This window comes from Ochotona curzoniae, unplaced genomic scaffold (genome assembly GCF_017591425.1).
Source record: "Ochotona curzoniae isolate NIBS_2020 unplaced genomic scaffold, NIBS_Ocur_1.0 scaffold_4506, whole genome shotgun sequence".
NCBI classification, from domain to species: Eukaryota; Metazoa; Chordata; class Mammalia; order Lagomorpha; family Ochotonidae; genus Ochotona; species Ochotona curzoniae.
Genome location: NW_024467119.1, coordinates 40,630,953 through 40,655,728, shown reverse-complemented (window position 1 = coordinate 40,655,728; position 24,776 = coordinate 40,630,953). Strand labels below are relative to the sequence as shown.

The 24,776-nt window shown below is 40.6% G+C and overlaps 1 protein-coding gene across 3 annotated transcripts in view; it reads right to left on the bottom strand.

Annotated features, from left to right (window-relative positions):
- The window catches only part of NFKB1 (nuclear factor kappa B subunit 1), a 118,361-nt gene extending 98,990 nt beyond the window's left edge, over nucleotides 1-19,371 (bottom strand). For 2 of the 3 annotated variants that reach the window (XM_040966564.1, XM_040966565.1), the window contains exon 1: nucleotides 18,837-19,371. The gene's annotated coding sequence lies outside the window, so the exon portion shown is untranslated. The remainder of the gene's footprint in view (nucleotides 1-18,836) is intronic. The other variant, XM_040966566.1, reaches the window with a different exon arrangement.
- Nucleotides 19,372-24,776: the final 5,405 nt, after the last annotated feature.

Here is a 24,776-nt window from a genome sequence, read left to right as displayed (position 1 = left end):
CCAACCACCAATAAAGGTGAGGATGAGAAACCCTGATGAGTCATGACAAGGCTTTGTTTCACAGAGAAGAAAGTAAATTCAACTATATCCTTAAGTCAGAAACTTCAAAGAAGTTCCTGGCTCCTAGCTCTGGACTGGACCGGCCATGATCATTGTGGCCATCTAGGGAAGGAACCAGCAGATGGAAGAGCTCTGTTTCTCTCTCCTTCCCTGCAGTGCTTTCAAATAAGTATGTGTGTGTGTGTGTGTGTATGTGTGTGTGTGTGTGACAGCATGTATACACACATATACAAATATATAATATATAGTTTAAACATATGTATATATGTGTGTATAAATATAATACTAAAGGCTAATCTGACACCGCAGACTATGGTTCTTTTGCTTGTTTTTGAGCCAGAGGCGGTACGTATCCTTGACTTAGAGCATTATTTTAATACCACATTTTTGTTATATTGGATATTGGAGCTGTTCTACCCAATGCATAGCCTGAAAAACACAAAAGACTCTGGCAATGTGCAAATCTCAGTTCTTCACAACAGAATCAACTGTGAAAACAGAAATATTAATCAATGTTAAATGATTGTTCTTTTTTTATTTTCTTTGGCGGTCTCTTTGATGGCACATTGGGTTAAGACATGACCATGAAGTGCACCAGCCCCTATCAGAGTGCTGACTCGAGTCCAAGTTGCTCTGCCTCCATTCAGTTTCCTGCTACAGCACCTGGCAAAGAAAGAGGATGACAGCCCGAGTGCTGGGGTCCCTGCCACCCAAGTGGGAGAAAACGGAGTTCTTAAGTAGGATTTTATCTGTCCCAAATCAAGGTGTTGTGACTGTTACACAGTGAATAAGCAGATGGAATCTTAATCTCCCCACTCCTCTTTTCAAATCAATCTTTTAAAAAAAATATAAACTTCCTTTAGTCAGTTTCAAAGAATGGAATAAAGAAACCATCCCTAAAATGTGTATATAAAACACATTCTCACTGATGATATGATGAAAGTATGTATAGAAAACTAAAGCATCTTGAAAAGTTACCTAATTGTTTGCCTTTCTTCATTAATTTAGTCACTCTTTTAAAAAATTTAGCAATGTTGGAGTCGTGTACTCACAGAACTCACAGTTGTAGCAGGCTGAGAACATTAGCCACAAATATTCTGAAACTCCAGCCAACAATATGGAAAACCTATTTCTCCATCTCTTGAATTTTAGCAGGCCTGTGATTTGCTTTCACCAATAAACGAGGCAAACTCAAGTTTCAAGAAGCCTTGCAATCACATTTTTATTCTGGAACACTGATGCCATGCAAACAAGCAAGGGTTAGCCTACAAGAGGATGAGAGATGATGTGGAGCCGAGAGAGGGCAGGTCTACCTGAGATTCAGACCTAACAAAAGCAACTGAGTAACTCAGCCCAGACAACCTACACAACTCACAAATCTTTAAGAAGCACTAAGTGCGTGCATATTAATTTGCTTTATGGTGATACTTATTTGAAAGGCAGAGAGAGAGAGAGAGAGAGGAGACTAAGAGAGATAAAGAAAGAAAGAGGTCTTCCACATGCTGCTCTATTCCCAAAACAAATGCAACAATCAGGGCTTAGCCAAGCCAAATCCAGGAGCCTGAAACTCAGAGGTCTCCCAGGTGGGTGTCAGGAACCCAAGCCTTGAGTCTCACCAGATACCTCCGGGGTGTGCATTAGCTGGAATCAGAATCTGAGCTAGGAAGCAAACCCAGGCACTCTGCAGGTATTACACACTACATTGTACACACTAAACATCTATTCTTGTGGTGGCTTTTTCTGTTGCAAAAGGTAAATAAAATAAGAGCTTACTAAATAGGAAAATAAACGGGTAACAGAATAGCACAATAAGTGTTAAAGGACATGAGGGTAGCAAGGGTTAGCTGTCTGCAATTCAGTATAACAATTACACTTTGTTAAGTGTTCTAGTCAGATCACCCTTTGGACTCATTTTTATACCATGGGCTTTTTCAACTCCCAATTGAACAAAAGACCCAAGTACATTATCCAAAAGTACTGCAGTGTAAACAGAATATTTGAACCAGGGCAATTCTTTTGGTGCAGAAGGTTAAGTTATACCTGCAACCCCAGCATCCCATTAAAGAGTGCTGGCTCTGCCGCTTTGTTTTCCATCCAACTCCTTGTTAATGGGCATGGGAAAGCTGTGGCTGATGGCCTAAGTAATTGGGTCCCTGCCACCCATGTTCTACATCCAGAAGCAGTGAAACTATTATAAAAAGTTAATATTTTAAATTCCTTAAGCTCTCTAAGATCAAAAACCAAACTCATCATTCCAGTTTTAATAGGTCCTTTCAACAAGGTTTGCCAATGGTCTCCAACATGCCATTCTCATAACCAGCCAATATAGAACCCCAGCCAGCTTCTGTTTTGTGTTGCTCCTTCTAATTGGCCCTTATTTCCATTTCTACTGTCATATCCTTTGGTGATATCTGTACTACTTCACTTCTGAAAGACAGTAACTGCCTTCTAACTGTTGTTCCTCACTGCAATCTCTTTCTAAAGTATCTTTCGCATTATTGTTATACAACTTACAAGATAAAGTTCAAAAGCCTCAACCATTCAGCGTATTATATTTTTATATCAGATCTATAATCATGTATTATATCCTAACTAAAAGGCTCCAGTAAGACAGAACCGTCATTCAAAAACAACTTGCTTGCTACCATCACATGTATTTACTCCCAGTATTTTCTGCATCCTAAAATACCATCTTGACTGACTGGTTATCATCTACTCTGTAAGACTTACCTTAAACCCAACTTCTGTCATGAAGTGCTTTTTCTTTTTAAAATATGTATTTATCTATTTATTTGGAAGTCAAAGCTACATACAGAGAGTCACAGAAAGAGACATGAAAAGAGAGAGAGGAAAAGAGTTTCCATTTGCTGGTTCATTCTCCAGATGGCTACAATGCCCAGAGAATGGCCAACCTAAAACCAGGAGCCTGGAACTTCATCTGGGTCTCCCAAGTGAGCGTTGGGGTCCAAACACGTGTGCTACCTTTTGCACATTAGCATTATGTAGTTAGGACACAAGCCTTGGCCCTCCTATGGGATGCCAGGGTTTTAGGCAGTAGTTTTACCTACTGCAGCACTGGCTTCTGTTACAAAATTCTTGAATGTGCCCTGGAACTTGCTTTGCTCAAAGTCAACACAGATTTTTAATATGTATGTCTACTGGTAGGTTTTTATAAATTGACATATTATTCTGTTGCGATTTAACTTTACCCATGTTTAACATCTTCTAAAAATGGCTTTATGTGTCTAAAAAGTAGAAATGAGTTTTACTTTTTTTAAAGAAAATAATCAGTAAGTATGATAAATAAATCAGTATATATTTTATCAAATTGCCTTAATAATAAGAAGTTTTACAATCTCCAATTTGTCAAAAGTAGACTCCTGGTTTAAGTTATAGCAGATAAAAATATTTGAACTTTTCCTTTTTCCATACTCGGCTGTGAAGCACACAGAATGCTTAAATAAATAATGTAAGACACTCGACAATAGACTTTTATAAGGCATCAAATTTACCCTCACTTTTAGAAAGAGTACACATCCCAAACCATGACACAAGGAAGTAAAGCCAAACAGAAGGCAGTAATCTCACTGGGCAGAATATCAAAGAGAAAGGATTTACATAAGGAACAAGAGCCTCAGAAATCTGCACAGGACTCACTCCTGGTCACTGGCCAGATACTAAGCTGTGCTAGTGCATGATGACACCATATGAAGACCACTTGCAAAAATATTACGGGGACTTACGAGCTAAATGGAGATTCCAGAGATCATACAATGCTGAAGTACTGAAGGTGCAATCATCCAGGGTAGAGAGGCCTCACATTCAGTTGCAACCTCAGAAGAGCAGGTGATAAGTATAAGGGACACATGGTAAAATCAGGGCTACTCTAAAGTCACGGTGGTAAAACCAGGCAGGAGGCGGGCACTGTGGAGAAGAGGGCTGACCTGCCCACTTCAGAGTCCTCCATCACATATCTGAGTGACTCAAGCCTTGCCTCTACTTTTAATCCAGCTTCCTGCTAACACACCTGACAGTTAGCAGATGATAATCCAAGTGTTTGGGTCCCTATCCTCTGTAGGTTCATGGTTGCTGGTTTGGTCCAGCCATGGTCAGTGCAGGCAGTTGAATGAATCAGTAAATAGAAGATCTATCTTTATTTCTCTCTCTTCTTCCCATTGTGTCATTCTGCCTTTCAAATGAATAAGGAAATAAATTAAAAAAAAAAAAGGTAAGCCATCACTAAACTTATTGCCTGTTACAACAAAACGATAAAGGAATATAAAAATGTAAACTCTACAATAGCCACAATGTACAATAATAATTACATTTATAATGAAATGGAAAAACATGACCCAGAAGAAAAAGTAACAAACAAATAGCAACTAGCAGTTTTGAAACAACTAATAGTGATATGTCTAGTGATATAAAGGAGAAGGCAGACTTACTAACTGGCCAGAGAATTGTGGACTTTCTTCCCAAACCAACTGGAAGTTCAAGATACAAAATGAAATTTCACTAGATTTATTGGCATACTGAACATCATAAATGAATAGGATCAATAAACCAGAAAAAGGTTATTAAAGATTATTCAAACTGAAGGACAGAGAAAAAAGATAGAATGAAGACAGTTTCAGCTTCAGTAGTCTGAAGCTTTGTGACAATAAAGAAAAAACCTGAAGAAACAATGCTTAAGAATTTTTCAAATTAGAGTTTTTAGAAATCAATCCAGATACAAAAATGTCAAAGATCCTCATGTTGGACAGGCAGACACAATCATGTTTAAGCATATACTAGACAAACTGTTAAAACAGTGTTAAGAGGCAAAAAAAAAAAAATCATAAAGGCAGCAATTGACAAGGACAAATGGATCAACAAAGAAAAGCATGACAGCTGATTGTTCATCACCAAAGACATGCACTAGAAGACAATAGAACACCAGGTTTCAAGCACTGAAATGAAACAAGATCAGCTTAGAAACATACTCAGCAAACACATCCTAACAATAAAGGTGAAACTGACATGTTCAAATAAACAAATGATTGCCAGACCTACTAAAAGATGTGTTAAAGAGAGCTCTTGGTGCAGAAGGTGAAAGATCCCAGACAGAAGCTTGGGCCTCCACAGAAGAATCAAAATATCAAACATGATAACTGTGTGGATTAGCCTAAAACTTTGATATCTTATTTCTTAATTTCTTAGACAATTGACTGCTGAAGAAAACCAACAAACTATGGAAATTATTAACACATTAAGGAGTAAAATGTGCATCCATAACAGCACAGAGAAAGGGAAGAGGACAATGGGAAGGATAGCATTGTCAAGCTCTTACATCGTAAGAGAATAGTAGCTCTGTCCATTTTTGTAGATGCCAGGATATATATACTGTAACCTGTAACACAAAAATTTCAGAAAATAACCAATGAGGAGGCAGGCACTGTGGTACAGCCAGTGAAGTTGCTGCCAGAAATGCTTGTACCTCATATTGGAGTTTTGATTCAAGTCTCGCCTAGTCTATGTCCAATCCAGCTCCCTGTTATCGTCCCTGGGAAGCAGCGGAAAATGGCCAAAGTACTTGAGTACTTTTAATCCAGCTTCCTGCTAACACACCTGACAGTTAGCAGATGGGAGAACTGAATGTAGTTCCTGTCTCCTTCAAGCCTGGCTCAGCCTTGGATGTTGGAGCCTTTTAGAGAGTAAAAGGTCTTTTTCTTTCAAATAAATCAATCAAAATAAAAAGAAACTAATGAAGACAAAATAGATTTTTAAAGCTAAAACAGTCACTAAGCTTGATTTATTTATAAGGTTTCAGGGAAGAATAAAGTGAATAAAGAAGAAATGGCACACAAAGGTAACAATAACAAAGAAAAGACATTCAAACTCAACAAAACAAATATTTAATGGAAATGGCCTAACTTCACCTATAACAAGTAGAGGTGGTCAGACTGGATAAAAAGGCAAGATGCAAGTATATGCTTTCCATAAGAATTGCACTTTAACATTAAAAACAGTTAAAAATATAAGTATGGGAACTTGTAATAGACCTCAAGAAAAGGAATATGACCAGAGACAAACTAGAATATTTCATAAGGTTAAAAAGGCCAATGAATCAAGGAGAAATTATTAGGTCACTTTGTATTTACCTATTAACAGAACTTCAACATTCATAAAGCAGCAGCAGAACTAGAGACCACACTCTTCCCAGTAACTAAGAAAAGCAGATCAGAATATCAACAACTGTCTTTCAATTGCTATAACAAAATATTTGAGGCTGTATGATTTATAGAGAAATATCTCATTTCCTCGTTTTTAAAAACACTGATGTACTCAAAAGGCAGACAGAGAGAATAACAGATTTTTAAAGATCTACTTATTTTTATTGGAAAGGGTGATTTACAGAAGCAGAAGGAGATACAGAGAGAGAAAAACAGATTTTTAAAGATTTACTTATTTTTATTGGAAAGGGTAATTTATAGAAGCAGAAGGAGAGACAGAGAGCTCTTCTATTTACTGGTTCACTCCCCAGATGGCTGCTAATGGTCAGAGCTGAGCTGATTCAAACTCAGGAGCCAGAAGTTTCTTTTGAGTCTCCCACATGGATGCAGAGTCCCAAGGCTTTGGGCCATCCTCTACTGCTTTCCCAGGCCACAAGCAGAGAGCTGGTGGGAAATAGAGCGTCTGGGACAGACTGGAACCCATATGCGATCCCAGCATTTGCAAGGCAGAGGATTAACCCATGGAGCCATCATGCTGGACTCCAAATGGATCTTCTCAACACTGGTTCACTTCCCAAATGCCCACAGCAGCCAGCACTGGGCCAGGTTGAAGTTAGGAACCAGGAACTTCATCCAGGCAGTGACAAAAGCACCCTGGGCATCATCTGCTTTCTTCCCAGGTACATTACTAGAAAGCTGAATCACAAGTAGAGTTGACAAGACTTGACGGGGAACTCTGCTGGCATCACATATGGTGGCTTAAGTACTGAAGCAGAATGACTCCTCTAGGAAGGTATTTCTCCCAATTTTGGAGAACTGTCAGAAATCTAAAAAGCAGGCATCAGTATTTGCATCCTCCAGCAGGGAGGCTCACTATGTCCTCATGCCAGAAAACACAAGAATAAATTGTGTCCACTTTGTGAACCCTTGTTTTAATCCCTTTCACAAAGAAAGGAGCCCTGAAACAACCCAATCATATTTTAATGTCCTCTGTTCTCAACACAGCCACATGGGTTATTAACTCCTAACACACATTTTGGAATGGGCACATTCAAACCTTAGCAGTAAGGATATAGAAAATTAAAGACAAACACCATCATCAGTCAGATAAATCCAGGTCTATGTACAGAACACTCCACCCAATCATGAAAATACTCTTTCCAAGTACACACTCAACACTCACCAAGACAGATCACGCGGGCCAGTACACAAGTCACAATAAACTTCAAAGTAAAAGCATTCAGAAAATTTTATATAAATACAGTGGACTGAAATCTAAAATTGCTAGCAGAAAGATTCCCAAATATTCCCAAATATACGTAATTAAGCCAAGCAGAAAAACTCTAAGCAAATTTTCAAATAATGTTATAGTAAGACAAAATCTGCTAAGGATAAATTTGTAGAGCTGAAGATTTACTGAATTAGGTCAAACATGTTATGATAGAATTAAAGGCATGCCTCGGATATCATCACCCCCTTTCATTACCACATGAAGACATACACCCAATAACATTTGCAGATCTTTCATTCAAGGAACAATTTAAAAAGCTTTGGTCATTTTTATCTATTGGTTTTATTTATTTGACTTACTGAATGTGTTCTGACCTTTTGCGTCTACATGAAACACTACATATTTCATCTTCCTTGGAAATACTGAATGATGAATTCTAATTTCAATTCTAATCTGTCTTGAGCACCATTTTTGGAGTACTGATATTTTCAAGCTGAACAGGAAGACCACTTCAATGGATTATGAAATAGAGATTAGCATTCTTCTGTTCATCTGTGGAGAAACTGATCTGATTCTCTTAAATCTGAATATGACTTATTTTGGATTTTCATGGTATCTGCCCTCATGAAAACATACAAATATGTGCTTTCCTTTGGGGGAAAAAATATCATCACATGAACCAAGAATGTTTGGTTCTATGGATATGGCTTCCATCAGCTTGGAGGGAGAAAGGGGGTTTCTTGAGGAAACAATTACAGTAAAGAGCTTCCAAAATTACATTTATTTCCAGCTCCAACATCAGGTCTTCTCCAGTGACCTTTCAATCGTTAGATCTAGTTTAGAAGCCCTTTGCACATTGACAACACATATAAACTAATCCTTTAAAATACATAAAAGAGATTAGCATATAAACTAAGAAATAGCATATAAACCCTTTCCTATGTCTGATAAAATCAGACAGATAAATCTTTCTCCTGTGTTTGTCAGTAAGCCCAACTACTTGGCAACACACAAAATATTTACTCTCAAACTCATACATGATAACTTCATATGAAGACGCAATTTGTTTCACATTTTTATGAATATCAGAAAAAAATTGGTGAGGAAAATCTTAACTAACCTTATAGTCTTTATTCAGAGCAGAGTTCCTGTGCGAAGCTAATTACTAGCACCTTGCAGCAATAAATTCATTGAGCCACCCCTGACCATCTATGCAAATGAACATGAGACACGAATTCAATAAACCCATAACCCAGAAGTCATTTGCTAGTGAAATCTTTTTCAATGAGTGGAGGGTACGGGCATTGACAAAGAAGGGTACCAGAAGGGGCTTTTGGGAGTATAGGCAATGTTCTAATACTTCATTTCCACCCAGGCCTAGATAAGTGTATTTTAAGATTCACCATTAAAGCTTTACTTTTATAATTGGTGCAATTTTAGTTTTTATTTTTTTAAGGCAAATTTTAAAATTTGGCTCTTCTAGTTAAAAAAAAAAAAGTTAATTAAAAAATGTGGGACACTGGTGCTATAACCCAGTGGTAAAGCTAGCACCTGTGGCAGCAGCATCCCCTATAGACACTGAGTTCCAACTGTTCCACTTCTCAATCAGCTCCCTAACATTCCTAGGAATGTAGTGGAAGACGGTCCATGTACTTGGGTCCCTTCCCCAAGGAGGGAGACCCAGAGCAGGCTCCTGGCTTCCATCTGGCCCAGGCTCTGGCTACTGAGGCCATCTGAGGGGTGAACAGTGGATGGAAGTTCTCTCTTTTACTCTCTGTCTCTACCTCTCTGTCACTGTACTCCATGTTTCAAATAAAGTCTTAAAGAAGAAAATTTAATCTTAAAAACTGAAAACAGAACTGATCTAAGCTCCATGAAGTTCTAGACTTCGACTTGTTGAGCATTATACTTTCAGTAATAAGAACTGTCCCTGTCAAAGAATTTAGCACACATTCAAATGAATTACTATCAAAATGTTTAGTTTGATTTGCCTTTTTACCAATGCACATGGGATATTAAAACATACAATTATATGTCCTAAACAGTTGGTATACAATTTTTTGTAAGAGAAAAATTATAAAAGATGGAAGAGCTTGAAAGTAAACTTTCCTTACAAGCAAGCAGCTTCCCCTCCGCCACTCCTCCTCATCTACAAACTTGCTTTTCAACAGACTTTTCTACCATTCTCAATGCTCTCTTCTTGGCTTATGTGATTGTTCTACCATCCTAGACACCGCGTTCCTTCATGGCAGATGAGGACTGCACACTATCACCACCTTCCTTCCTTCTCGCAACTATAGTTATAAACAGCAAGACCCTGGACCAACCTAAAATTCAAATGCTGAATTTTACCATCAATTTGTTTTGTTATCTAACTCTTTGGAGATACAGGATCATCAGAGACTGACAATGAAAATCTGGAATCCCAAACAATCTGGAAATGAGGAAGAAATGGGACTGGAACAAAAAACTACAGCACATTATCCACATAACAATAATAAGAACTGGCTTAATTTCCAATCACAAGCATTTTCCACAACCTATCTCAAAATGGCAGGGAATCCTGATGTGTTCCAGCTAAAACAATCATATCAAAGAAACAAGTAATTTGAAAGGCAGACTTTCCTTAGTCTAACCCTCCCATTGTTTTAAATAGTGAAAAAAAAAACTTGGAAGTTAAAAACAACTTTCAGAACCACACAGCTCAGTACTACACTCTCCTACAAAAATTTACTCACATATTCAGCACATACTGAATATCATAAAAAAAAAACAGTAAATGACATAATTTTTTGCCTTCAGATATTTCTTTCCTGGAACACACAAGAAGTCAAGAAAACACACAAGGGGATCACACAATTCTTTATAGAGAGGTCAGGGAGGAAAGGAGAGGAGGTGTTGGGAGGTGGGGAGACGGAAATGAGCATATTTGAATCCAGACTAAGGGTTGAGTAATTAGCAGGATAACCAGGAAGGAAAACACACTGCTGACAAGACAGGCAACATGCCAGGGCCTTCAAATTAAGAAAACATGCACTGAGAACTGAGAGCTGATATGATCTGAAAATGAGGCTCTGGGTGAGGAGCACAGGTGGATGGTGAGAGATGCAGGAGCCAGCCCAGGAAGACATCGGAGAGTCCCTCTAGAAATGTAAAGAGAGTGACAAGATTACACTTGCATCTTAGAAAAAAAAAAAAACCAAAACATTATGCTGGGATGACGGGTGGTAAGGAACAGGAAATATTACCTCAGGAGACAATACGAAAACAAAAGCCAGAAATTCACTGCAGTGGGAAAACCTCTGGAGAGGGGGCAGCGGACTGCAGCGGCTACACCAGAAAGTGAGGCAGAATGAATCATAGTGAGCAAATGACAGCATTCCCTAACACGCTGTAGTAACAATGGAGGAGGCTGGATGCTGATGGCTGGGGACATTTGTCAAGACACTTATCTTAGCAACAGAATTACTAGCTTCTGTCCTCAATGACAGGACTCCCAAATACAACTCAGTCAACTCAGCACGGTTATTCCCCAGAACTAAACCTTCCCTTAATTCCAATTTGGCTACTGCAACAGACTTTTTGAGAAACAGGAAACTCTTCTCATCCATCACAAAAAAGTCTTATCTGCAAATGCCTTATCTGTAATGTTTTAAATTAGTCCATACTGTGCTAATTAAATTCAGTAAATGTCTATCAGGAAACTAAGTAAACACACAGCAAGAAACTATAAAACATAAGTCAAATAAATATTGTGATATGGCATGAGCAAGGAAATATATTAATTTTTTGCAGCTGCCATTTATTTTAAATTTTCAGATAGTGATGCTCACTTAATCACAACATATTTCTATATTTCTAACATTCTGAGAATGTGAGGAAAATCCACTGCTTTCACTTTAATAACAATAGTATAATCTGCTATGAAATGCCTACAGAAAGCATGTATTCAAGGGTGACCTTTTTCACTCCTTTTTTTGTGACCCCTCCCTTTTTCAACCATGAGGTATAGAATGCATCCTTTTCTTTAAGATTCTGGTTCACTTTTATCTTCATATTTAAGTCAGTAACAGTTCAGGTCTTAATTTCATAGAGGACTCTCCCCCTAAATGTTTCTCTGTGCTCCAGTTATAATTTGCTTTGATCAAATCTCCTGAAAGAACTCTTAGGTGTAAACACACAAAGACTAAACTTACATTCCACAATATGTATTAGCAGTATAATAAGTAGATGAATTAAATGAATAGCACATGGGACTGGATTTTCAATTAATCCCTCTCCTCCAGAAAATATTTTCCTAGGCTTCCTGATCAATTTAAAATAAGCAGCTTGTAGGCATTGAAAAAACGCTCATTTCCTATATTTTATAATCAGTTTTTAAGTAGGTATATATCAATTTCTTGTGTATTCCCTTTACGTACTTTCCTAAACATTCACAAAGTAAGACTAGCTTAGTTTTAATTCTTAACCCTCTTTGTTTCTACATTAGATTTCCTCTACACTTCCATGAGCAGCCATTGATATTTATTCCATTCTTTCATGTCATAAAAATGCTTAGGTGACACATCCATATTTTAAGTATATTCTCCTTTGCCCTTACCATCATGTCTGCTACTCATTGGAAAAAAAATTTGAATGAAACAAGCCTTAATTATTCAACACCAATACATGGTAAAACTCTACCATTTACATCTGTATTTAAAAACAGGTAGACAAGGAAGTTGTTCAAATACCAATAAATATGAGTCAGGAATTCTTGTTAAAGCTTTGAGAAATTGTCACTTTCTCTTTCTTAAAATTTTTGTCTTAGTATATTTTCTAAAATGATCAAGTAATTTATTTTCACTGCTCTAAATAAATTGCAGGCTTGGCCATAAATCCAACAAACAGGTAGCTTGATTCAGAAGGAGGGGTCTGTCATAGCTTTAATTTTTCATCTCTGCATGTATAATAAATGTGACAGTTGACATTTGGGATAAATGAGAAACATGGTTGACCTGACACTGAGACATGATACAATAAGGTTCGTCCAAATGGTGCAATGAAAACACTGCTTTTTGAAATTACTATACTGATTTTAAAAATCAAATTAAAAAATTTGATTTGAAAAGCAGAATGTCAGAGATCTTCATCTGCTGACTGATTACCAAATGCTTCCACCAGCTAGGGCTGGACCATGCCAAAGTAGGGAGCCCAGAACGCAATCTGAATCTCCCACGTGGGAGACAGGGATCAATTAATTACTTCATCAGCTCAGCTTTTCTCCAGGTGCCATTAGCAGCAAGGGCGGGGGGAGGTGTCAGATACACATCCAAGAATCAAATCTAGGCATTCCACTATGTAAAGCAGGTATCCTAATTGGTGACTTAACCAGTGTGTCAAATGCCTGCCCCAAACCATTAAAACAAAACAAAACAAAAACAAAAAAAACCTTTTTCCGCCTCTTAAGCTTAGCTTTCATGCAGGTGTTGAACGACACTACAATCAAAATGGCTCACATCAAACAAAAATCCAGTGACTTTATTTTCCAATATGAAAGCCATGCAATGCATGTATTCTTAATTAGTACAGTAAGGATTAGGACACAATCACAGTTTTCTTTTTTTGTTTAAACCTCTCTGCTTAGAAGCTGCATTCTCTGGGAGCTATCTCATGGGACAGAGGCAGACTTGCATAAATTTTTATTATTTTAACTAACAAATGCACTCCTCCTTCCCCTTCAGATCACTTTTCAACAACAGATTTACAGTGTGGTTGGTATATATGTAGACATGTAATTTCCTCCTCAGTTTGTTGGCAAGAACAAAATGGACTCATTTTTAAAACTTGGATATTCTGAGGCCGGTAAAGGGAGTTCAGGGTCAGAACAAAAAAACTAAACAGGAGGCAAACCAGTGCAGTGGCGTGAGCTGCGCACAACATCATGGCTGTTTTCCGACAGACGGACTGTGTTCCCTGACAACAAAAAATCACACCAGCACACAGTTATGCTCTGGTCTCCTTCGGATGGCTTACTTCACTTCATGCAAAATCTTAATTGTTGTTGTTGTCTTGTTTTTGGAAAACTCTACAACTGTGTACTAACCAACAAATTCCTGCGGTGATGAGGCCTCAAGCTTTATGGGGTTACACCATCATGAAAATAATGTGAAGTGGAAAGTACCATTAAAAAACAACTAGCTGTCTACTTTCTCCCGAGGCTTCCCATACAGGGACTCAAAGCTCACAGACTTACAGGTGATAGGCAATCGTTAGCTTTATAGTTTATACCACAATTTTTAAATGTTTTGGCTGTTAATTTACACAGATGTTACACAGGAGTGGAATGAGTGCTAACAGCACTGTTTCCTTTTTTGAAGACACTAGCACTGAAAGGAAGGTTTCAGTGGGGTTTAGAGAAATTCTCACTCTGCCAAGTTACATTTTTCACTTGTAACAGCATCATTTATCATGCCAATTACTGTATGATCATGCTTGACAAATGCCTCTCTAAAACATCAAAACAGAAAGGCACTTTCCAGATCATAAACTCCTCTTTCAGAATGAAATGCTTCCCTCTGGAAGAAAATATGCATTTTTAAAAACAGTTTATCTGTTCCAGTACATTTCAAGTGCACTCTAGAAAGTAGCACAGCCAGGAAGCAAGAGCTATGCTTTTGGGTGCCTTTTTTTTTTTCCCCCAGAAGGGAAGCAAAAAACAGTATAATATTTTGTCCTTACAGAAAAAGACTGCTATTTAACAAAGCAAATGAATCGATTCATTCAGCAATTAACACTGGTTGTTATGGGCAAACCTGCAGCTTATGCAGCATCAGAAACCTCTGCCTGTCAGTGTAGGTTAGATACTCCTTCATCTGGAACTAAAGGATTTGATTTCCTCCGACAGCTTTTTCTATTGCACTTTTTAAACTTGGGCTCTCTGGAAATAAGCAATAACGAATATTTACATTCTTCAAAGTCCAATCAACCAGGGCTGGCATAATGGCTCAACTGGCTAATCCTCTACTTTCAAGCGCCAGCATCCCATATGGGCACCAGTCGGTGTCCTGCCTGCTCCACTTTCCATCCAGCTCCCTGTTTGTGCCCTGGGAAGCAGTATAGAATGACTCTGAGCCTTGGGACCCTGCACCCACGGGAGGGACTTGGAAGAAGCTGTTGGCTGGCTTCGGGTCAGCTCAGCTCCAGTTATTGTGGCCACTTGGGATAGTGAACCAGTGGGTGGAAGATCTTTCTCTATCCCTTCTCTGTATATGTGCCTTTTCAATAAAAATAAATCTTAAAATCCCCAATATCTTTGGATAGCTTATTTACTAAAACTATGGGTCAGAATAAAAACTGGTTAAGGACAGGCATTTAACTTAGTGATTAAAATGCCAATGAATATGCCTGCAAGCCATGTCAGAGTGCCTGGGTTTGTCCTGATGTTGGCTCCAGCTTCCTGCTGATGCAGGTTCTTGGACCAGTGATAATGGGTCAGGTAACAGGCCTCTGTCACCTACTAGAGGCAGAATTCCTGGCCCCTGGCTTCAACCTCGACCTTGTCCCAGATATTGTGGACATATGGGGATACAAACTTACGGCTTGGAGCTTGTTAACTCTCAAAAAAATCCTTTTCTTTTCCCCCTATAAAGATACTTAAAAGGATTTAGGTGGCTTGATAGTGAAAGATAAATAACAAGTAGTTTGAAGTGAATAACTAAACCATATGTATCATTACTTGAATTTCAAAAAAGGTAGCAAATTTAAGCAGGGGAATTTTGACTGCTAATAAACAAATCTGTGTTAATTACTACACAAAATGTAAAGAATAATTGAGCTTTTCCAAACTTAAAATACTTTCATGATTAGTATTCTAAGCAAATGTGTTTACTGAGGTTTCCAGAATCCTTAATAAATCACATCTTATACCACTTTTGTGTAAACTGCTAGTTTTAGTGTAGTGAAGCAAAGCAGCTTTATTTCACAACTTATTTTCTAAACTATTGTCTGATTATCAGGGCCAGACCTTATCAACCTCCTCTGAACATCTGGAAGACAGCTATCAATTCAATCCAGTAGCAACATCTAATGCAGCAGAGACTAAAGGTATCAAGCAATTTCACCATCATTAAATAAATGCCACTTCTTTTTCTTTTGTTCATCTCCAGTAAAGCACTAGATACTCATTAATAAATTATCACAAAGGTAAGAGACTCAGTTATGTTCAACCCTAACTTAACTCTAACAAACTATGTGGCTTCAAATATTAATTTTTCAACATACATGTATATACAGCACAGGTGTTAAAGTGACCTGCAGGACCATGCCACAAAACCAACAGATTTCTCCCTGAGCCAAGGCCTCCATCACTTCAAGTCTCAAAGCCTCCTAAGTGACTATTAAACTAATTCCAAACACTATGAAAGGCCATGTACACTCCTGCCGACTTCAGTTCTCGCCCGAGAACATATTAATTGAACTCTATTTATGGGAGGTGCAAATGAAAATGAATTCCCAGAAAGCAGGATAAATTGCTCCATTGTGGTTTACTGGTCACCAGGAAGCAGTTGTCAATTAACCCTTATTAGACAAATGTGTAGTTGGAGAGGCAAACCGACTGAAAGTATCCTCCAGCACTGCAATTCAATTTCCTTTTCCTCCTTATCTTCTTTAAACATAACATCCCCATTATCCTATGATTCACATTGTAAACAGCAAGCCACTTAAACAACCAAACCAATATGCCTACTATGAGACAGACACATCAAGGAGAAACTTTATACAGCAGTTGATTCATACAGGCCCATTCCTGCTGATGTGAATCCTGCTCAGTCTGTAGGGCAGACAAGCAGAGTGTGAGTATTTGTCCTACAGTTAAACCATCTCCTCTTGTAGATGCACTTCCTACTGCAGTCATCTCTTTAGAAGAGCATATCTAGCAGTAGGTTCTGAAAGGTGAATCAGACACTTGCAGCTCTTGATCAAAAATCCGTAAGGCAACTTAGAATTACTTTATTATTTTAAATGTGAACTCCTTTTCTACTCTTGAGTTCAAACTAATTGAAGGTTAGGAAGTAACCACTTCCCCCAGAAGCCAGAACTTTCACCTCTTCTGATGAGGGGAATACCTCCCCTCAAATCAGGCAAAAACAGGGCTTGCTGATAGTCTAAGACTCATATAAGGTGCCAATGGCTTATTTAGATCTTCTCTCTCCTACAAAGAGCAATCTCTGAAAGTCTAGGCAGTAATTTACTTCATCCATTATTTGGCAGTCCAAAAAATGGTAGCCAAAACAACCTGTACACATGTTACTCAATCTAGTTTCAGTTTGTTTCAAGGAACAATGATGAGAGAAATGTCAAGTGTGTGATCCGTAGATCTGTAACTCTGCTTATTTCAGACTCACTGAGCTTTAAACCAACTGCGACTCAGATATCACAAATGATATTGTTTAAGTGATAGAAGTAAAAAGGAAGTGCAAAGATCAAAGGAAGCTGACAAAGGGGAACAAGACTATTTTTACATGTACACTCCTATATTTACAGAGTTTGAAAAGTAGGAGCAGCCATCAGCCTGCATGAGCACCAACTGCAGAACAAGAGGTTCAACTGAAATTTCAAAGCAAGGATAACAGGTCTACAAGTCACCACCAGCTCCTAGCAGGATAATACCACTTTCTCAAAAATCTCCTTCAAGCAGGGTAGAAGCGGTTCGCTTCACAACAAGCAGTACTGATGTTCCAGCATTAAAACCTACACATGATGAATCTTTTGTGTTCAAGTTGGCTGCCTAGGCTGCAGCTCAGGAAGACATTTTACCTCAACAAGCCAAGGAGGTCATTCAGGAGTTCCAAGTTTATAAATATGGATGAACGGCTTCATGAGATTTCCTGTCTCCTTTTCATCTATAAATACATATATACTTTTTTGTGTCAACATTCAATTACATGATAAATATAAAATGCTAAGACGATTTTCTTTTGATGTCCTGTCTTCCAAAGTTCAAAAAGTACTTTGCTTTATTTACATAATTTCCTTAGTACATAAAGTATAGGAAAGATTCATCTCTAGAAAGCGCAATATTAAAATCAAGAAAACAACATACGTCAGCTAAAGGCTTATTTTAATTAAGTTTCCCTCTTAAAGTCTAAGCAAAACTAATGCAGCTAACGCTATTCAAGAATACTCGGTTGAGGAATCATGCTAGAAAAATTACTATTTTGTTTCCAAGATTGTAGAAAACATTTGATGCCAGAGCTACTAAATATTTTAATAATATTATAACAGTTTTTCTCAGGGCATAAGTTTTATAAGAAAATCTTCCAATTAAACAGTCATTTCATAAGTTGTAATGCTGAAAATTTCTACCTAAAGATCACAAAAATATTCGAAATCTTGATATTCAAACCCAGTACCCTTAAGCTCCAGTCAGGATGGACCAAACATCTCCATAAATGTCTACTTTAAACCTTATAAGACAACATATTTAGAACAGGCTTTGTTTATATTATGATTTTGGGTTCAGAGGTCAGACACAATGCATGGTGCCACCGTGCAAGAGTTTTATGTAATTCGGTGTCTAAAAGGCACTGCAAGTGTGTGATTTCTCATCTTTCTCAAACGTCAGGGCCTGGAAGAATACTAGGCCTCCGCTTTTTGACAACTAGAGCAGGTGAACAGATCACGACCCTTGACGCCGTGTGTGGTGTGCGTGTGTGCGTATGTCCATGCGCGGGCGGACCCCCACAAACACTTATGGGAAGCGAGGGATTCTTTCAGAAGTAGGAGAGGGAGGAATAGGCTCTCCTGTTCAATTCTGGGAAGCTAGGAGGGCTTTTCCAACCTAGAGAACTGACAAGCACTTCTGCTTTCATTTCATGGAACACCCTTAGGTGAAATCTGGTTCTGCACTGCACCAACCACCTTTCCCAATCTCCGCGCCGCAGCGCACTCCGAACCTCCAGCCTCTCCCTAAACAGAGACCAGTGAGGGGGTGCGTGTTAAAAAAAAAAAAAAAAAAAAAAAAAAAAAAAAGACGACGACCACGACGAAGAAGTTTCCAAGAGTCCCTCCAGGTATCCGTGCTCACCCAGGCAAAGCGACCCGAGGAGACAGGACAGTCCGGCGGCCGCGGCCCTCGGGCTGGCTGCAGGGCACCCGCCGAGTCCGGATGTGCTTCCCTCCCCCTCGCCCCGGTCGCCAATCCCATGTGCCTCTCAATTACTGTCAACCTCCACCCAGAGTCTAACCCAGTGGGTAAGAGAGGAATGAGGAAGTCCGAGGCGGGCTAAAGGGGTGCGGGACGCGGCCCCCAAGCCCCCAGCTTGCCCCCCACCAGCCCAACTTGTGCTTACCCTGGTGGCGAGTCAGCGCGCGGCCTCCCTGCGCCTGTGGGCAGCCCCCAGGGGCGGCGCGGGCCTGCAGGCTGGCGAAGGAGGAGGCAGTGGCCGGCCGGGGTCGGGGCCGGGGCCCGAGCGGGTCGGGACGCGGGAGCGGGCGTGCAGTCTGGCCGGGCCGGGCCAGTCAGCGCCGCGCCATGTCCGCAGCGCGGTCGGAGGCAAAGCGCAGGGCGCTCGGTAGCCGGGCGGCGCGGGGAGCGCCTTCCTGGCCCCCGCGGCTCAGGCCTGGGCTGCGCCGGGCTGTCGGCGGGGTGCAGGCCGAGGGCAGCTGCTGCGGCGGCGGCGGCGGGAGGCCCGAGCGACGGGAAGGGCAGGGGGAAGCTGTCAGCGCGTTGCCGGGCCGCTCCGGTGGCGAAACCTCCTCTTCCTGCCCGGCTCGCTGGTGCACTTCTCTCTCTTGCTCTCTGGCTCACTCTCTCACTTCCTGGCTGGAAATTCCCACTGACGTCGAGAGAGAAGACCGACAGACGGACACAGGCGCGCACGCCGCGGGGGCGGGAGGTGGGGTCGCCGCCGGGGGTGGGGAAAGCCCGCACTCGTGTTGGCGCCCAGCACCCCGGGCCCTGCCTGGCGGTGCAGCAGGGCTGCCGCCCCTGTCGGCCTCCTCGGGACGCGGAGCGCGCTTAGCCTGCCGGGCGCCCCGGTGGCCTGCGCGGGGCGGAGGCTCCCTGCTTCTTGCCAGGCGCTCCGGAGATCCCGAGGGCTGGAACGAGTGGGACGTCCCCAAGAAGCGCCCGAGGGCCCAGATAGTCCAGGCAGGCAGGCAGGCAGGCAGGCAGGCAGGCGGCAGCCGCTGTACGGGTGTTGGAGCAGGCGGTCCGGAGTCCTGAAAGGCAGGCCCGAGCAGCTCGCGGCGATGTGGGGTCGGCATGCATCCAAGCCTGCCAGCTACAAAAATAAATCTCATCTGTATGTTCCATTTAAGTCTGTGTCAGTTACATTCAAATCTCCTCACAGATTAAACTGGAATTCCTATACCATAACCGATTTAGGTTCAGTGAAGTAGGAGTAGCTACTGAATTTTGGCGAAGTCTTAAATCTCCTGGGTTTGCGATAATTATTAATAACTTACAGGTGGAGGTATGGTCAGGCCTTTCTGATGATTACCAGAGATGGAAGGGGAGGGAGGGTGGTAGTGTTGGTTTTGGTTCACAGTTCACAGAGAAATCTTAATCTGCCAGAGAGTTTTCTTTTTTATTGCTGGGTAGACCGCTACTAGCATCCGTGGATGGGTTCCCCGTGACCACCATTGGAACTGCTTTCTGCACCTGCCACTGCACGAAGTATGGGCTGGGGGAGACCTACAGTGGGCTGGATCTCCAAGAAACAACTCAAGGCTGCCTGCACCACTGTGTTACGCTGCAGGCTGATAACACCAGCCTCCAGTTCCTTACCTTCGGTCCCTGGGAAAGCAGCAGAAGATGGCCCAAGGACTTGGTCTCCCTGCCATTGCATCTGATATATGAATGGTCATCCGTGGCCATTTGAGGAGTGAATCAGCGAGTGGAAGAGCTCTCTCCCAGCCTCTCTATAACCACCTCTCAAATAAATAACCTTAAAAAAGAAGCCCCACACTAACAAGGAATTCAGACCATGAAAGACGTTTTTTAAAAAAACTCCTGAACTTCATAGCCAGTTTAGTGGCAGAAGTAAATTCAGCTTTAAAACATCACTGTTGTTGAGTGTCTCTCCCTCTCACAAGACACCCCATCTCCTGGCTCTCTCCTGGGAAGTACTTTCCCCTTTCCCCTTTCTTTCCACCTTCATCTGGTCACTTTGCAAACAAAACTATAAAAAACAAAAAGCCAAGAGAACAAAAATCACTACTGTTGTAGCCTCTTGCTTGCCCTTAACACCTGTGTCTCATTCCTTTTTGTTCCCCTATCTCCCTCCTCTAAGAAGTCCAAAGACAATTTTGGAAGAGTGTCTAGCAGGTTTGAGATGAGCCTCTGGTGACCTTGAGACAGCGGATCCTCCAGGCATTTGCTGTAACTCCCAGAATGAACAGCCAAAATTCAGAGAACTCACACAAATGGAAGGGCTTCTGAGAAATCCTGTGACACATGTTTATGTGACATACTAGCAACTGGATTAATGTTACACTTTAAAAGACTGGTGTATGGTTTATGCAGAATGACTTGTGGCTTAGCAGATGTAGGAAGTCTGTAAGTGCCAATGAAGGAAGTGATAAGGAAAGTGTGCACAGAAGATGGCTAGATGGGATTCTTACAGGGCTTCAGTCAGAGCTGCATGCTTGGGAACAAATATGGAAGAACATTGATTAGTGAAAAGGATTCCATTAAAATTGAAGCTCAGATTGATAGCATTGATGGACTTTAAAATGGAGGGTGGTATGTTAAACACTCAGTTTCCTAGGGGTAAAAGTAGCAACAAATTAGTCACAGCCTTGCTCCCTGGGGAGAAAAATAGGCAAACTGACTAAATCTGTGTTGAGAATAATCATGGTTCTCGCAGGTGAAAGGGATACAACTGATTGCATAAAGACGCGGACAGGCCCGTGTCTACCACGTCTCTGATGCAGCTGTGGCTAGTTTGCAAAGCATTTAGGCCAACAGCCGTAGTGCCCTCACCTTCCCCTTCCCCGCAGAGAAAGCCAAAAACCCTCTTGCCACGTTTCTACAACTCCACCGTCCACTCCACTTGGTGTAATATATAAATACTTGGTGGGCTTTTGCAGCCCTCTCTTCTGCTGACGGTCTGTAACTGAGATAATTCACATGGACAGCTTCCCTAGAAGGAAGCCCCATAAAAGCTGTAACTCCTGGCTGCTTGGGAACCAGGTTTTATGGCCACAAGATGGTTTCATTCCTGGCTTGACCAGCCCAAATATATTCCTTTTTGGCTTACAGCTCCAGAGTGTGGTCTATGTGTTTCCATTTGCATACACGCTAGACCAGAACCCTCAAGCTTTCTGCCACATTCTGCTACTACAAGCTGGCTGGCTTAAAGTAATAGGCATTTGTTCTGTTGCAGTTCTGGCGGTGAGAAGTCTGGAGAGAGATGGCATTAAGACTTTGCTCCTGAAGATTCCAGGTAAGAATCTTTTGCTTTTCCTAACCTCTGGTGGCTCCAGCAAGCCTTGCATGCTTTGGTATTGCTGTATCATTCCAGTCTTCCTTCAGTTGTCATATGACTTCTATCCCTTTATCTACTCTGAGTTTTGGTATCCAAAGCTCCTCTGCTCGCTCTAAGGCAGCAGTCCTTGGGTTTAGCAGTCCTGGGGTGAATACAGTATCACCTTACCTAACTTTTTTCTATCTGCCAAAACCCTATTTCAAATAAGTTCATGCTATGGATACCTGAGCTTAAGGACTTGAACACATGTTTTTAGGGAATACAATCGTCACTACAGATGGCAAAACTATAAGAGCTCCCAGTTTTTTGGCTCACTGGTTAACCTTCCTGTACTCCTACTTTGACATCTAGCACTTTCTATACACTATTTACAAAACTGTTCTCAGGAGATTTCTTACAAATACATTTATTATAAGTTATCAAATATCTATTGTGGTTAGGCTACAAGGGGAAAAAAGTCTGAATGTGAAATCCACGGCAATAATATTAGGGAGAGGTCAGTGGTACTGGTCACAAATGAGATCTTGTGAAGCTCAGGGTTGGCATGTCAGTGTGCAGAGAATTCTGAAATTAGTATGTACACTGGCAGTCACAGTCTCTGAAAAGGATTCATAAATTCAGACTCACCGAGTGTTACAACTCTTATAAGAATAGTCCAGATTGAACTGTATTTCTTTAAAGGGTACAATTTGGGATTATGACATCGCCTCAATGCACTTAGAAATAGTTGGGTCACAGGTCCTAGGTGTAAGACAGACAGACCCAAGATGAAATGGACAGAGCTCACTGAACTTGGAATCAAACTTGAGCTTGAGCGCTAGTTTTGCTTTTTATTTGTATAACTTTTGCCAAGAAATCATTTGCCTGAGCTTTAGTTACTTCATCTGTAATCTAATAAGCACATCATTGTAGTTTATATTAAATGCTGCATAATAGCTTCATACAATGTTTTATATGATGTATGTTGTATTTATGGTACTACATAAATTATCACATATATGCAACAATGTGCAAGTTTGTTACATTCTGACAGTTTAACTGAGATAAAGGAGAAATAAAAGCAAGCACAAAGGCCTGTACAAGTATAAGATGGTGGGGGTTTGGCCTCACAGTTAATATGCCAGTTTGGATGCAATATCCCACTTAAGACTATTTGGATAATATGATGGGCCCTGGGTTTGAGTCTTGATTTTTGCTAAAGCTGACTCTTGGAGAGAGTATTAATGGTTCAAGTGATTAGGCTCCTAGCATCCATTCAGGACACCTGGGTTGAGCTCCCAGCTCCCAGCGTTGACCCCAGCCAGCCACAGGTGTTGAGGTCATTTGGAAGTTAAACACTCTGTCTCTACCTCTCAAACAAATCTATATGTAACTTTAAAATTTTACTTTGTAATATGAAATTAACTTTCTAATAGGCTTAAGGGACATGGGTTCTTACCAGAATGTATAGTCATTATTATATGTCATCTTGTTTATAGCACTGTTTCCTTTCACCTTCATTAAAGCACTTGCACTGCTAGCTGATCTTATTAAGACAGCATTAAGTGGTCACAGAAGAAAAAAAAGACACAATCCCTACTTCCAAACTAAAGCTAGAAAATTGACCACTCTAGTGCCCAGTAGCCAGGAGAGAAGTGATTTGCAAAATAGGTCAAATCACTAGGAGTGAACCCCAAAAAGAATCATCTTTCCATAAAAAGGATTCCAAAATTATATTCCCTTGGTAATGAAAATGCTGTGAAACAGAGACATCAATACATTTGAAAGACAAGTGCTGTTGGTTTTACAGGTACCAACATCTTTTCTGTGAGTTCCAGTAAATATTTGTATGCTATGATTACTGCTGTCAAAGAGTTCACAAAAAACAAAGGAGTGTGTAATTATAGTACTAGACAGAGCACCATACGAAAATGCTTTCATGGAGGTACAAATGCTTAGGTATTATAGTGCTGGCAAGGTGGCTTGATGGTTAAGCTCTCAGGTTAAGGACTCTAGCATAGCCTTCGGATTTAAAACCAGTGCCTGGGTGTACCCTTCACAGAAAGTAATTCACTCTTGTTCTGCCCTGATTGCTGTGCAACTGTGAACAAACTATGGAATTGTGCCAAGCCCTCTTGTTCTCATCTGTAACAGGGGGTGATGACAATGCCCCGTGCATCGAGATGACAAAAATTGTGTGAAGTACATGGGGGTGGGGAGATGCCCAAGAAGCTCCCAGAAGTATTGGTTGCTATCATTCGTGCTGCAGAAAAGCTTATGGGAAGAAAAGCTTAATGAAGAAGATGGCATTTGGTAGGTGTTGGAATGGTTGATATGATGGCAAAATAATCAGGAGAGAGAAAACAGATGGGAGTAGAAACTAAGCACATGAAGTTTTGATTTAAAACAGTTTGTAGCAAAAAAAAAAAGACTCAGGAAATGACATTAGATGAGTATGCTGCAATAACTAAAATCCAAAACAAAAATTTAGATTCTCAGATGCCCAAGATTCAACAGCTTGTTTTTAATAGCCCCTGCCTAAAAATCATTCATAGTATTTAAAATAGACTCCACACAAAAAATGCACTCCATTAAATAACAATGAAACAATTTAAAATGCTCTAGTCTTAAAACCAAATGAACTAAAAGTCTGGTGAAAACAGAAATACATTGTTATCCACCACAAAGACTTGGCCATCAATGCATATCCCGCAGTTGGAAGGACTGAGGTAGGGGGAGGTGCTATGGGAGAGACAGGTTCTGAGAGGACCTGCCCGTGACATCCAAACTCAGCACTGCAGGATGCAGATGGTGGAAGAC